Here is a 16,222-nt window from a genome sequence, read left to right as displayed (position 1 = left end):
AACCTGCTGCAATAAATCTTACTAACTTGAGTCCCACTGAAATGTTACCAGTTTAGCAGTAGGACCAGAACCAACTATTAACGAATAGCAGCAACAGATTTATTGCATGAAAGGTGATCTGATTGTAGATCGACTTACAGGCTGTAGTACAGTGGGATCCTGACATTTGACCAAGCTTTCATGTGAGAGTAGGCGAAATTGACCAGTTGCAAATTGTTCTCTTTGAGCAATACGTTGGCAATAGCTGTCACTGTTGGGATGGCAGGGTTGGTTTCGAAGAGGCCAATGCAAGCCATCATTCGGATGGTCACATTATATGAAGGGTCCGCAAAGATCTGGAGGAGAATGCCTTGGACCTACAGAAAGAGAAACAGACCATGTGGGGGATCAACTAATAGTATTTACCTGGCAGCTCAGATTTAAATGGATCTGCCTTGGGGATCAACTCACAGACAGGAAAACAATGTATGGGAGAGTTTTAAATAGCTTTGAGAAAGGGGTTGCTGCTGTTGTTTTAAAAAGATCTTTATCAGATGTGACTGTGTAAGTTTGCAGTCCATTGACAGCAGTAAATCTCAGCCGCTTCATAATGCCAAATACTTTGCACTCAATATATCGAGGTGACTTTGCTCTTCTTACCTTTGTAGGTTCCTGTTTGCCAATTCGCGCCATAGTCTGAACAGCAGCTGCTTGAATGTATTCTGAATATCTGTTAGAATCAATCACGGTTTTCACTAGCTTCAGGCTGGCTGGCTGAGCTGCATTGCCGATGGCTTTCAGAGCCAGAGTAATTTTGTTTTCATTGTGTTCCCTTGTTGCATCAGTTAGGAAGTCGTGCAGAGGCTGCAGACAAATGAGATGAACACTTTTAAATTCCATTCAGAACTCCATAAATGTTGTACATGTCACTATCCTCGCTCAATGAGGAAAAGATGAAGAGTGAGATTGAGAGGGACCATAGATTACTGGAACCGCCTATAAGTGTCTCTATGGTTTCAGAATATGTTAAGTGCTGATTGCAAAAGTATAGGAACGTGGCACTGATGGCCATAGGCGCCGACTCCATGGGGCTTGAGGGGGCCCGAGCCCCCTCAAAAATTCGTTTGGGGGGGCTCTGCCCCCCCAATAATCTCCGGCGCCCCTCCAGCAGAGCGCCATCGCCGCCCCTCCCCCAGCCCAAAATGCACAGGGGGGGCGGGCTGCATGCCTCCTGCCCTCCCTCCCGAGCAAAAGCTCCACCCAATTTCCTTTGGAGCTGATTAATAGGCGCAGCACGCTCTCCCCTATTCGCTCACGAGGAGGCGGCGCCACTTTATTTGCATATTCATGAGCTTATTTATTATTCATGAGCTTTCCCGGGCCCCCCCAATATTTTTTATAAGTCCGCGTCGCTGCTGATGGCACTGAAAAGACTTTAGGGGCCCAACAGTCCATTCACACAAAGAAAACTAAAAAAAAAGGCAAGAACTATTTGTTGACAAGCTAACCCAAGATCCCAAATGTTTCACAAGCACACAACTGGCCTTCTTGAAAGGCACAGGGCGAAATTCACTCAAGGAAAACTATACATCTTTGTGTGGGAAGCTAAACAAGTCCCTGTGCGGAGCAGGTATGTTTTGGCTATGGTGGGATTTCAAAATTAATAGTTTAAGGTGTGTAATTCTCCCTTCTCTCTGGGAAAGGCATTCTTCTTTTTATTGGGGGGGGGGGATAACTTGGAACAAGGACCATATACCTCAAGCAATTTGCTGGAGCAGGAGCGAGAATGAACACATTGTTTGTAGACGGTGGTACCATATCCCAGGTAGAAAATCTTCACAAGCCAAACTGATCCGGTATTCTTTATTTTGGGGAGCATTTTCTGTGGGTGAAAGATTTCCAATGAACAGAATTTGAAGGAAGCTTCTTGTTACTTTGTGATAATTTTTTCTCCTGTAGATTTTATAGCTAATGTGATTTCCTATGTAACACATTTTTCATTCTGATACACTCAATTATAATTTTACATGTACTTACGATTAGCACGTCAGCAATTTCTTCAGCTTTATCTACGTTAGGCTTGACAGAGTGTAAGGCTAGGGAAATTGTCCAGTACAATTCCAAATCGTGCAGTTCATCTTTGACAACTTTTTCTTTGAGGAATGTCAGTGATTCTATAGTGCCAACAGAAGCGACTCCAATGAGGAAGGCATTCCTGCAGTGAGCAGAAAAAGAACATTCTGAAAATTTCATTCTTCATTCTTCACTACGGAGCAAACACTGACTGGTTCAGAGTCCATCCACCCTTGTGGACAACAGGATCTAGAATCAATCTAGATTGAAAGAAGCATGCTGATGATGAGCATGAACGATTCAGGATAGGGGATGGGGGAAACCTACGTTTTGGTGCTAGTGTGTTTGCAGCCTATGATGCTGCTGTGTCTTATGTGCTAGTCAGCCAACGTACCTGGCGTTAGGTTTATTCGAAAACTTATTGTAGAGAAGGTGCAAATTTTCCAGATTCAAATAACGGAGCAGCTGGCTAAGCTGTAAGTACTTGTGGGCATTGTCTCCACGGATGTCTTGTGGGAAGCGGTCAAGCTCAACCAATAGCTCTTCAATCTGTAACAAGAAGGAAACAGTAACTAGAATATATTCACTGTGATGGAGAAAAGCACACTGCTCTCTTATCGGCTTTATGAACCGTAGAACTATTCCATCCGCCAACACATTCCCTACCTGTTGCTTAACGTCTCCGGTTCTGACAAGCATTTGGGGAAGAACCTCTGGGAACTCGTAATGAATGTTTACATTCCGAAGCTGAACCTGCGGCAGTTGGACATGTTCGTTTGTCACCTCAGTCAGTGTGAGCCTTTGCCTGGAAGGGAAGAGAAAACCACAGGTACCATTCAGTGATTTGTGCTGTTGCTCATCCAGGCAGTTTCTAGATCAGCCCAGGAAAAATTAGAAGGACAACTGGGAGATATGGAGAAGCTGATGGAAATGTAGCCAAGACTGAGTCAGAATTGTATCTCTAGTGGATGATGGGGAAATATTTGATTGGGTTGTTTCTGCTTGCAGACCTGACTTCCATTCCATGTGCTCATACAACAAACTTCTGCTGTTAATTTACACTCTGTGCAATGCCTCATTTACTCCTGAACGAAAGTCTGATGTATTAAAGTCTGTGGGGATACTGAAATCAAGAGAACGTAGACCACACAAATGACACCTGTCCCCATGTAATGGCAAGCATTTGATTTCGCAAACCTTTTTTTGTTTTTTCCCTTTGCCATTTGTAGTTTGCAAAATACTCAACAGCCTTAATTTGTCTCTTTCCTCCAATGAATGGCAGGAAACGCGTCATGCTATGTTAAATGTTTCACCAGCTTCATCATTTCAGATGGAATTATCTCTCCCTCTCCTCTCCTGCTCAATGTTCTGGGGATACCCTGATACAGGAGAGCATGGGAAGGGCATGGGGTGAGGAACAGAGGTAGGGGAAAACCCATTGCCTAGGTGGAAGTCCTTTCACAGGGCTTATGCTGTCAGGACTCATTAGGTTAATTCTGCCCATTGTCTCCAGGTCCAGAACTTTAAAACTAATATTTCATTGGTGTAAAGCAGTTAAGTGAATATGAACAGCCTTTACCTACAGACAGATAACAGCAGCTATTATTTGGGAGGATTTATTTTATTTTATTTTTATTTTGCAATGCTGCAAATGCTACTAAGACCAACTCTTGCATAGCCTAGCTGGAACCATGGCTCACTTGCAGACTCTTTTAAAAGTTATTATTTAAGCTGTGGCTACTTACGTAGCTTTCATAACTCCGGCACCCTCAGCTCCACTGAATGGAGAAAGCTGGTAGACTTGTTCGGCATCGACTTGCATGATCTGAGCATCAGCTCCAGAGGGATTATATTTCAGTTTGAAGGTGAAAGCTTCAGTCCCTTGAATCATCCTGTTTTGCTATAGAACAGAAGGAAGCGCCTCTAGTTAGCATGACTTTCAGGCGGATGTTACCCTCGCTTGTAAGCAAATCACGTTCCAACATTCTTACCAGCAGGCAGTTGGGGTTACGGTGGATGAAGAACGTTCCAATACTGCGCTCCATTTTGTTCCTGCAGTTGTTTGAGTCTTTGGTCCTAGAAACGAGGACTGTGCTGCTCCTCCTGTCATCTCGGATGACGTATCTTGTGTGGCACTCACCTCCAATTCCATCCTGCAAGGATAGATTTAGTCACTCTGTAGAATGGCACATGATAAACTTTAGGGGGTTTTATTGTTTTTATTTTTTAAATGAGAGGAAGAAGGCATACAAAGGAATTTGTGGAGTGTGTCCCAGGACACTGGAACTAATGTTAGGCATGTACAATTTCCACAGCTGAGTGTTTCATAGAATCATAGAATTGTAGAGTTTAAAGGGACCACAAGGGTCCTTTGGTCCAAATTCCTGCAATACAGGAATCTCAGCTAAAGCATCCATGACAGATAATGAGCCATGAATGGCAGGATGCACATCCATGACAGCATTCATTTAGTGGCTTCTTAAGGGGCTGGACTTGAGGGCAGAGATCCAGGGCCCCACTCAATGGAATAATCAGGAAGGCTGGCTTACCACATTATGAAATAAGTGAATTAATACACTTTACCATCTAAGTAGACCCCCTGCCCTGGTTAGACTATTAAGTGTCCAGAGCATAAGATTACCTAACTGCATGACTTATCTCATTTATTCTGTTTTTTAACCCCACATGTTATTTATTGATTGATATTTTAGACAGCCAGATAGAAGTAGGCCTTGCTGTTATTTGAGTAAGCCCCAAACACTGACATAGGCCTGTGGATTTCATGGTGAAGGAAACCCAAACTGTGGGAGTCAAACCCTACCACCTGAAATCCCTGGGAATTTGCTGAAACTCAGTTCCGGCACCTCTCAGGTGGGCGCCATTGCCATTACAAGAGAACAAGGGAGGTGTTCGTGCTGAGTTCTGGCACCTCTTTTTCTAGAAAAATAGCACTGTCCAGGAAATCTCAATTGCAAATTCAGTTACTCAATGAGAAAGTATCTAACTGAATAGCATTTCTAATTATCTAGGTGGAAATGGGAAATTTGGTGGCTTGGAGTGAGATGGGAAAGGGCTGGCATCACACATTTTGCTTCCTGAGGTGAACAAAACGTTGCCTCCCTCCTCCTACAATATATAGGTGCTGATCAGGTTGGCTTGTTTCAGCACTGGTGACAAGAGGACGAGTGTCCACCTGAGGCCTGCAGGCTAACTTAAGGGGCAGAGGGCAGGCCATGTGATCCACACAGCTCCACCCTCCGAGGCCTTGCTACTGCTCCCCACCCGCAGCAACTGTTGCCTGAGGCAGCTGCCTCACTCTGCCAAATGGTAGGGCCAGACATAAAAGCAGAAAACTGCATTCAGGGGAAAAGAAAACAGTGGGGAAAGTAAAAAAAAGTGAGATAGTTCAGTACTGAGGTAAACTAAAGCTGCTCGAAAAGACGAGTCCAAATGCATATTAAATGTACATGGAGGAAACGAACCTCTTGAAGCTCATACTCTTTCTGGTTTTTAATTGACATGGAAAATCCGTTCAGGAAGCCTCTGACAAGATTCACACAAGGCAGAGGTGGGTCTCTTGGCACACGGATGTTCTGAACCTTGCCATTGACGTAGCCAAACAGGAAAGAATATTTGGTGCAAGCAATAAGTGATTCAGGTTGCCTCGAGGGTGCTGCAAATGGAGGCTCTCCCGGAAAGATTCCGACAGCATCTTCAACTTTCAGAGATACAATCTGAGGACAAAGATGAGAGAGTAAACAAATTGCTTTTCATTTTGTTTCTGAAACGAAGAACAGTGTCTCAATCCAACTGAAGCGAAGCACCTGTAAATCCAACTGACTTCAGCGGGAGAGATAAACAGTGCCATCTAATACACGTCTACTCAGAAGTAAGCTCTACTGAAGTGTGTGCAGATTCTGTGAAAAGTTCGCAACTATTTTTTTAAAACAGTTGTGTTGTCAAAGAGTGAAATGAAAGCCAACTTAGCTTTCCCCTTTGCAATCCATGGGTGATTTTAGTCCCATGTGAACATTTAGTCAATATGATTTGCTGCCCTTTCATGACACCCCAAAGCAGCTGCCTCTCTCTCTTCTGCCCAATACGAGGGCTGGTCTAGTTGTCTTCATTTCACCTCTCCTCATTCCTCTGATCGCTGCCTTCTCTGGGCCACCACAATAGAAATTTGAGGAAATCCAAGTTTGAAAAAAAATTAAAATGTTGTTGTTGGTAAACAGCTGCTTCACTTTTTCATGTTTAATCTTTAACTTAAGGTTAATTTAAAGTTCAGCATACATTTACTTTAAGGTTCATCAAGAACATCACCTACCCTCTCCCCTCCCACCGATTCTATTTTGGATACACATTTGATTTTAGGATTGCATGATGGGTGAAGAGCACTGGAGTTTACAGTGAAAGCTAGATGGCACCTCCTTGCTTGCAATGCATCAGGAATTCTAGAAGGGATGCTCTGTAGTCTGATGGCTATTTAAAGGGACTGCATAATGATGATGCTTACCTTGAGAATATTCTCCTGATCGCCTCCATAGATATCTAGCCCTCCAGTCAGTCTCACAACAGATCTTCCCATCTCATATCCTTGCACTGTGGTGACAACGTCGGCGACATACTTGTAGCGGTAGCGTTTCCCATGTTCAAAGCGTGGCTCTAGAAAAAATAAGAGAGAGAACAATTTACACCTGCTGTATTCCATATATGCACACCCAGTAGGGTGTCAAGATTTAATCAGCTTAATCTATGTTGTGATTAATTTAACACTTTAATGGATTAATTGCAGGGTGATGTTTCGCTCTCAGGGCTGCAATTTAAAATTTTGCCCTGCAATAGGAAACAGGCAAGAAAACGTTTCGTTTAAGCATGAGTGCTGCTTTCGCTTACTACTGTTGCTTTATACTTCCTTCAGCATCTTGAAAATGTCTCCAATCCTGAGCTTTGGGTGAGATGTGGATGCATTTAAATGTCATTAAATGATTAATCTAAAATGTTCAACGTTTAGATAGGACTTGAGCGTTCAAAGCGCTTTAGGTCGTTTATTTTGTAATACTGATTTGGTCAGTATTATTATCCCCATATTGCAGATAGATTCATGGCTGAGGAGCAAATAGGGTGGTGCGCCTAAGGATATACACTGGGAATTTTCAAATTTGTAGCTCAGCTGCACAGTGCAATCCTATGGCTATCCACTCAGAAATACGTAAAATCTCTTGAGTGCAATGGAGCTTACTTCCATTGGTAGGTGTGTATAATAGCAGGGGTGATGCTGGGCTTCAATACACATCAATGGTCAATGGGCAAGATAATGAGCCTGTGGTCTAAGAAGATCTGTAGGGCCACAGTTTCCCCACCTATAGGACTGAAACTGTTGGCAATATACCAGCTCAACTAATTCCCCCCTCGGGTAGTCAACTGCCCTAAAAGTCATGTTAATCAGTGTTATGACATGTTATAGATAGACTTACTGATTTCGGCAGTCTCAGGCCCTGGGAAAAGAAATTGGATAGGTTACAAATTGTGTATAACAGTAGACCATAACCACTTCACTGTGAAATATACAAGTGGGTCCTAAAAGAAAATGTTTTGGTGTATCCTCATGTTCTAATAGAAGTGTTCCTGTCTAAGATTCTCGTCAGCCAGCCATGCCCTTCTTTGCCTCACTCCATTCCATTCCCTATGTAGTTTCCCCACCACCACCTCAAATGGCAGCCAACATTCCATAGCTATTCCAAGCCTCATGGGGCTGCTTTAAGGCATGTGTTTTTGTTTGTTTTAAAGAATTTGTACTTCTGGGAACCTCAGGGGTTCACCAAACACACTGAATACCACCCTCTTGTTTCTCTGTTGCCCCATTTTGGTTCCTATTCTGTCACCACACTGGCTGCAGTAATTGATTATCAGTTAAAGAAATTCATGAATTAAAAACATTTAGCATTGTGAATCAATAGTGCGGAGCACTTTATAGTGTTCAGAGCAGTTCACATAAATGATCTTCCTGCAATCCTTACAACAACCATCTAAGGCTGGCCTGCACAATAGTCCCTATATTCCAGATGGAGACACACCCGGGTGGGAATTAAACTGGAGATTTTCAGTTGATTTAAATTCCTCTCAGACTTACCAGGTTCTTGCGTCTGGCCCTCTGAGGGAAAGAAATCGGATAGGTTAATGTGAGTATAACTGCACAAACATACAAGAACAAGAAGAGTCTGATGGATTAGGGCATTGTCCCATCTACTCCAGCATCCTGTTCTCACAGTAGCCAACCAAATGCCTGTGGGAAACTTGCAAGCAAAACCCAAGCAGAAGAGCAGCACTCTTGTCTCCTCTGATTTCCAGCAACTGGTATTCAGAAGCATACAACTGCAAATCGTGGGGGCAGAGCATAGCCATTATGGCTAGCAGTTGCCAATAACCCTCTCCTCCATGAAAGTTTTAAATCCTGTTTTAAAGCCATCGTCACCTCCAGTGGGAGTGAGTTCCAGAGGTTAACTATGTGCTGTGTGAATAATTACTTTCTTCTACTCTGTCTTGAATCTTCCAGCATTCAGTTTCAGTAAAGTACAACATTTTAATCTATCTATCTTTCTGTCTGTCTATCTATCTATCTATCTATCATCTATCTATCTATCGATCGATCGATCTATCATCTATCTATCTATCTATCTATCTATCTATCTATCTATCTATCTATCTATCATCTATCTATCTATGCAGTTTATTATCAGAACTCCTGAAGTCCTGTTCAGGATTCCAGCCAACCAGCTATGCACTTTTTCAGGTTGCTGCAGTCCATATCCCCTCCCTCCTGGTATTCCAGGTTTATTTTCCAACCGACAATATTCTCTGGCATCTGAGCATGCAGTTTGGAGATTTCTTCCTCCCTACCCCCCACTTTAAAACACACTTTAAAATACCTCTGGGTTTTCCTGAGCATGCTGATAACACTCTCACACACACCGCTTTCCCTGAGCATTGCCCTTTTTCAGCTCCATTTCTTTTGGCACCTACCATCTGAGTTTGCTATTAGAGTGGCTTAGCTAAAGTGTATGCTGGAAAATGGATTCATTACTGGAAAAGCTTTCTGCTGCTCAAATCTATACCCACAAAGATATATCCACAAAGGTTCATTTACGCCCATTGTGTTTCATAAATGTATTGCCACTAGAACTGCATGCAACAATCAGATTAATTACTCAGTGATGATCACACTAAAACTTCACTTGATTAATAAGGAGAGAAGTTTTAATTAGCAGAGCTGTGATTTATGTATTTGTCAGCCTCTTTGGGCTTTAGTATAACATTGCAATAGGAAACGAAATTTCCTTTGAACAGTGAGTTGTTGCTTCTGCTTATTAATTCGTAAATTACTTCATACTTCCTTCAGTATCTTTAAAATGTACTCATATTGAGCTTTGGGTGAGATGTAAGTGCATTTAAAAATCATTAATGAATGAATTAATAAAGCTTAGAATTTAGACAGCCCTCTATAATTTTCAAGCTCTTCTCATAATTTAATTTTGTAATTCTTACAACAAGCCTGCAAGGTAGGTCATAATTATTGTTCCCCATATTTCAGGGCTGAGGCTCAGAAAGATTTAAGCATTTTGGGTCACTTAACAATACTTAAACAAGGAACTTCCAGATTTTTCAGTTCAGACACTACACTCAACTAATCTCTTCCCACCCTACCCTAAGTGGTTGACTATCATGCAACTTCAACAAAGGTACTATGATGATTTTAAAATAAGGTTAGATTACTGATGAACTTACTGTATGGAATCTTCTGGCACGCTAGAAGAGAGAAATTGAATAAGTCACAATGTGAGTACTGACAACAGAAAATAACCTTCTTCTTTTTTTGCTAAACTCTACAGAGTTCTGCAAAAGGATAATAGTAAAAGCAATTGCCGACTTACCCACAAGGGCGAACAGGAGGGCTAGGACTATTCCCCTCATGGTGAAGGCGAATGATAGCCCTCAGCCACAGTGGGCATTTTATAGGGAGATCAGCAGCATCACATGATCCATACTGATCAAGATTTTGCTGAGCGTGCAGATGTTTATCTCTCTCAGCAAACTTTTCTTTTGGCAATCGCTGATTTTTTTAAAAAAAAATAATTTTGGGGGTGTAGATTTCCTCATGTCCAGCAGTCATCTTAGGCATCACTTTGACCTGGTCATTCTAACCTAACATATGATGCAATGGTTTACCTACTGACAAATACGGATAAGTTATTTTGAACCTTGCACCTACCATTGTATAGTCAAACATCTGGTTAACCACTGTGAGAGCAGAATGCCATACTTTCCAACATTTCTCTGATGAAAATAGGGACATCCTATTATTATTATTATTATTATTATTATTATTATTATTATTATTATTATATTTATACCCCACCCATCTGATTGGGCGGCTTCCACCATATATAAAAGCAGAATAAAACATTAAAAATTAAAAATTTCCCTATAAAGGGCAACTTTCAGATGGCTCAGGGGTCAGATAACTTCATACCCTTCAACATTTATCTGATGAAAATAGGGATATCCTAAGGAGAAGCCAGACGTTCTGGGATCAAATCAGAAATTGGGATGGCTTCTGTAAATCCGGGACTGTCCCTGGAAAATAGGGACACTTGGAAGGTCTGGGATGCTGGATTAGATGGGCCTTTGGCCTAATCTAGCAGGACTCTTACTCTCTTATAATAATAATGTTATTATTTATACCTCACCCATCTGGCTGGGTTTCCCCAGCCACTCTGGGCAGCTTACATCATATTAGTATGTCCCTCTCACTCCACTGCAGCCAGAGCTGGGCCAAGACATTTTGGCGCCTTAGGAGAACCCACTCTGCCAGAGAAGAAGGAGCGAGCGATGATCTACACTGAGAACAAGGGTAGGGGAAGACCAGCAGCACCTCCTCTTTGCCCAGAGGCAACATTGTGGAGGCGGCTGCTGGGGTGGCAGCAGATGTGGCCTCCAAGGAATGCACCACAGCTGAGATTGCCACTGCAGCAGCAACAGGGGGCAATACATTCCTTAGGGGATGGATCTTCTGCCCCTGAGGCAGTCACCTCACCTTGCCTCATGGTAAGAGGTAGCCTCCTTATGGAGAAGGTGCAGAGCTGTTTGATGGAGCAAGACCCTTTTCTTAACATGTTGAAAGTGGAGGGACTGAGAAATACCGAAATATAAGAACTGAAAGGTGTGGCACAAATAGATGGACAAGACCATGGAGGGCTTTGAAGGAGCCTGTGAAAGATCTGGGAGATGGCAAGAAACCTGTGCTGGGAGCTTCCTGGGACATCCTGTAGTCTAGACCATCTCCTGTCTGAGGCAAAGGTCAAGATGGTGCTCTATCCACTCCTTGTTCAGAAGCCGGCTAGATTAGCAGTTGGTTCTTACTTGAATATCTGGAGTCTCTTCCACCACTACTGAAGACAGCAGGTTAGGTTAGGGGGAGCAGGTCAGGCACACAGCTCTGTCCTCTGTCCTCCATTGCTTCCCGCCTCATTGCACCCACCGCCTGAGGCAGCTGCTTGACTCTGCCTGATGGTAAGACTGGCCCTGATCAGCGCAACACAATAATTATTTTGGCTTACGTTCTGGACAGAGGCAAGAAGACTGAGGTGAGCTAATGGATTAACAGAGAGGAGGAGGAGGTTGCAGGAGTCAAGGGTGAGGAATGAACAGGAGATGTCAGCTTGAATGGTTGGTTTTCTTTAGAGGGGTGCTAAGGGAACAGGTGGCGGGGCATATTTTGCTATGTTTTAAGGAGAGAAGTGACAAAACTTGTTACAAGGAAATAGTGGCATTAGACATAGAGAAAGCCAAGTCAATGGTGTCATTCTCAAAAAGGATGGAGAGACGAGTGGAAGCCTTGTGCGTAAAAAGGAACGTTGTAGTTTGGGACATAATGAGTCCATACTCTCCAACATTTCTCTGATAAAAATAGAGACGTCCTATTCCATAATAATAATAATAATAATAATAATAATAATAATAATAATTTTATTATTTCTACAATGCCTACCTGATTTGGTTGCCTCAGCCACACTGGGCGGCTTCCAACATATATAAAAAAACATAATAAAACTATACAGGACTGCATTCAGATGTCTCCTAAGTGTTGTAGTCACTTAACTGCTTGGCTCAGGGGTCACATAACTCCATACCCTCCAACATTTCTCTGAGTAAAATAGGGGCATCTTATCATACCCTCCAACATTTCTCGGATGAAAGTAGGGACGTCCTAAGGAAAAGCAGGAGATTTCAGGTTCAGGTCAGAAACCGGGATGGCTTATGTAAATCCAGGACTGTCACTGTAAAATGGGGACACTTGGAGGGTTTGTGAGTCTGAGGCAGGCAGTGGACACACATTCAAGGTCCATGTTAAATGATGGCAACTGCCCAGACCCACAGTCCAAGAATGTCCACCACTGACCATTAGCCATCCTGGCTGGAGCTGATGGGTATTGGGAATTCATCAATATCTTAAAGGAAGATTTGCGCATTAACTTGTTGTTGTTGTTTTTCTAAAGAATGTACTTTAGATCTTCTACAGCATTCCCACCCCCTACCCCCCAAAAAAGATCCATCAATAGTACTATTGCAAAAATATGAAGATATAGGCAAGGGAAAGGGAGTGAACAGATATTTACATGATTTTAAAATTTGATATTTAAATTCATAATCTGCCTCTCAGGGTTATTTTCCTCTTCAGCAACATTGCTGCAATTTGCAGTGTGTCCTTTTATCACCGGTCACAGTGACCAAGGGATTACTTTTTTGTCTACAAAAATATTGACAGTGATGAGCAAATATTGTATCTTCCATGAATGCCAAGTTATGTAGGTTTCCAGAAGAAAGGGGTATTGGGGCAATAGCAGGTCAGTGAAAGCTTTCTCTGTCCCCCCCAAAGGCAGGTCATTCCAGGGAAGCAAAGAGCCAAGACAAACCAGAGTCGTTTGTCCATCCAGCTTCATTGCAGCTGAATATAATTGCTTGCGGATTATTCAGTGTTAATAGTATGGCTAAATTAAAATTCCATCCCAATATACAGGACTCCTGTTAGAAATATTCAACCTTTAAAATGAATGTTTTAACTGGTTGAATTGGCATCAAGTGGGTTCCTTTATTAGATAGGAACATGTTGAGCAGCAATTCCTGAAGGATCATTAAGCTATTGCATGGGTAGGCAAACTAAGGCCCAGGGGCCGGATCTGGCCCAATCGCCTTCTAAATCTGGTCCGCAGACAGTCCGGGAATCAGCATGTTTTTACATGAGTAGAATGTGTCCTTTTATTTAAAATGCATCTCTGGGTTAGTTGTGGGGCATAGGAATTTGTTCCTTTTCTTTTTTTCAAAATATAGTCCAGCCCCCCACAAGGTCTGAGGGACAGTGGACCGGCCTCCTGCTGAAAAAGTTTGCTGACCCCTGAGCTACTGTTTCCGAGCACTGAAGGTGAAAGGAAGGTGTTGATGTCTTGTGCTTAAAATTTACTTCTTGGCATTGATATTGGCTCTGAAGAGGGCCTGAAAGGGATGTAAGAGTCCAACTGGAATATTTTGATCGAAGACCATTGTTAGAATTCTATGTGGTTAAATTTCTCATTTAAATTGATATAATCTAGTTTGTGGGAACAAGCATTAAAAATAGAGGTCATATATCATTTTTGCACTGTGAGACAGCTTCCACTGACTATCTCTAATTCAAGGTTGTGTAAGAAACCAGGGTCATTTCAGCGTATGTGGTGGACTTTAAAAAGTAAGAAATGTTGCAGTTTTGTACTGGGGTCTTTGCAGAAATTACTAAAATGCCTGGACAGCAACTACTGAAATCTCTGGAACTGGTGGAGTTAAAGATTTTTTTCAAAACAACATGGATTGTCATTTCAAACCTCTAATGGGCTGTCTTCTTGTAGCTACCTAGCTGGTTGTTGCTCAATACTGGAATATTGGAAGGTGCCACATTAGCTAATGGTTATAAAATGGCTTGGCAAGTTGCTCTGGTGGGAGAAGTAACAAACATGTCTGGTTAAAGGAGCGAAATATAAATATACTTTTGTGACGAACTGGAACTCTTTTATTGTTTATACAAGCAAAGATGAGATACAAAGACTTTCTGGCTGGTGTGAACATTCTGTACTTGAATTTTAGTCCTTCCTGATGGGCTGTATTGACAGATTAATGGCCAGGGGTAATGGACCTGTAGCCCACATCTGCAGTCATACATCCTCTACCTCTGGACTAAAGTGTGACTAATTTACAGCGACATCCTACACGTCGATTCAGAAGCAGGCCCCATTCAGTTCATTGGGGTTTACTCCCAGGTTAACTAGATATAGGAGTGCAATCTCAGACTGTAATTCTTAGTGGGGTGGACTGTTGTTGTTGTCAATTACATTTATATACTGCCCTTCATCCGTAGATCTCAGGGAGGTTCAAAATGTAAAATTACAATATAAAAACCACCAAATACATAATAAAAATAAGAACAAAGGGAAAACAGTAATCCCTCTGCACTCCCACAAACAGATTTGAAAGGCCATAGGAGATTAATCAGCCAAAGGCCTGGTTCAAGAGGAACATTTTTGCCTGGTGCCTAAAGGTGTATTATGAAGGTGCTACTCAGGCCTCCTTGGGGAGAACATTCCACAAGTGGGAAGCCACTGCAGAAAAGACCCATTCTCATGTTGCTACCCTCTGGATTTTTTGTGGATGAGGCTCATGAAGAAGGGCCTCAGATGCTGAACGTAGGGCCTGGGTAGGTTCAAATGGAGAGGCGTTATTGCGGTCCTGAGCCATTGAAGGTTTTATAGGCCCTTTGAATTGGGCTCTGAAACTAATTGGCTGCCAGTGCAGCTGGACCGGGATTGACATTATATGCTCTGTCTTGCTCCTGTAAGCAACCAGGCTGCTGAATTCTGCACCAGCAGGTTTCCAAGCTGTCTTCAGAGGCAGCCTTATGTATACACGTTGCAGGATTCTAACCTTGAGGTGTGTGGAGCAATGGATTGGCAACTGTATCTGAAGTCCTACCAGCACTTGCTGTCTAAGTTAGATGTGATGGGGGGGGTTGAGGTGTCTTCACTCACCATGTTTCCATTTACCTTTTGGGTTTATCAAGTTTGCAGATTATCTGAGAATGACCTAAACTGAAAGCTTGACTGATGTCAGTGCTGTGTTGGCAAGTTGGGGTGCTGACAGGTCAAGAGTGTCAGTTGACCAGTCAACAGATTGCCCGTTGTTTGATCACTGTCAAATATTCTCAAGCATTCCATGAAGCCAAGAATGTCACTGTGCCAAAAGCAGGCAATGTGCTTTTTTTATTTAATGTTCTGAATAAGGAGCTTCCCTGAGCACGATGATGGGTGATGTAGCTGCCTTTCCCCCATGAGGCATGTCCACAACACTCTGCTGCCTTGTCTCTTGTGGTGCTCTTTCAAGATGTGGGTGTTATTTTGTCTTACAAGTCACACCCTCACAACTGCTATTCCAAATGTGGTCATTGGCCCAATACAATGAGTGACCTCTGCAGTAGGTATATGCCTGCATGCACACCATTAAAAAAGTATATCGGGTCTTCTCTCATGCAGAAAAAATAATTTTGTGTGAATTGGCTCTAAGTCTTTTTTTTTAAAAAAAAAAATTTTTTTATTAACAGGCCAATCACATCATATTGTTCAAATCACATTAGTTCCAAATTATACAGCCAAATTTTAAATTTTTTGGCGGGTACCCATATATCAAGCTCCACACGAGTCCAAAATTCCGGCTAAGTCCAGACTTCACTTATTTTACTGCATTAATTAATCAGTCCTATCCAGTTCAGTCCAGATAGTTCTTTATATATTTTCTTCATCTTGTTGTTGTCGTACATTCCTTTCTTTGCGATCTCTGATGATTCTCATAAGCAGACTGAAAACTGGTTTCTCTGTGTGGGATTAGTCCAGGACAGCCCTGTTCAACACCTCCGTAAACAAAATTAATCTTCATTGTCTTTTATTTTTCCAGGCTAGCCGAATAAATCAAATAGATCAAGGGGCTCTGTCAGATCAAACTTCAGCTTCATACTCCTTCTCTTTCCAGCATTCCTGATTCTCCTCCCCCATCTCTCTTTTCCTTTCCCCGGCAGCCTGTCATGGCGAGACAC

Source organism: Podarcis raffonei, chromosome 6, assembly GCF_027172205.1.
Source record: "Podarcis raffonei isolate rPodRaf1 chromosome 6, rPodRaf1.pri, whole genome shotgun sequence".
NCBI classification, from domain to species: domain Eukaryota; kingdom Metazoa; phylum Chordata; class Lepidosauria; order Squamata; family Lacertidae; genus Podarcis; species Podarcis raffonei.
Note: the sequence above shows the minus strand (reverse complement) of the source record.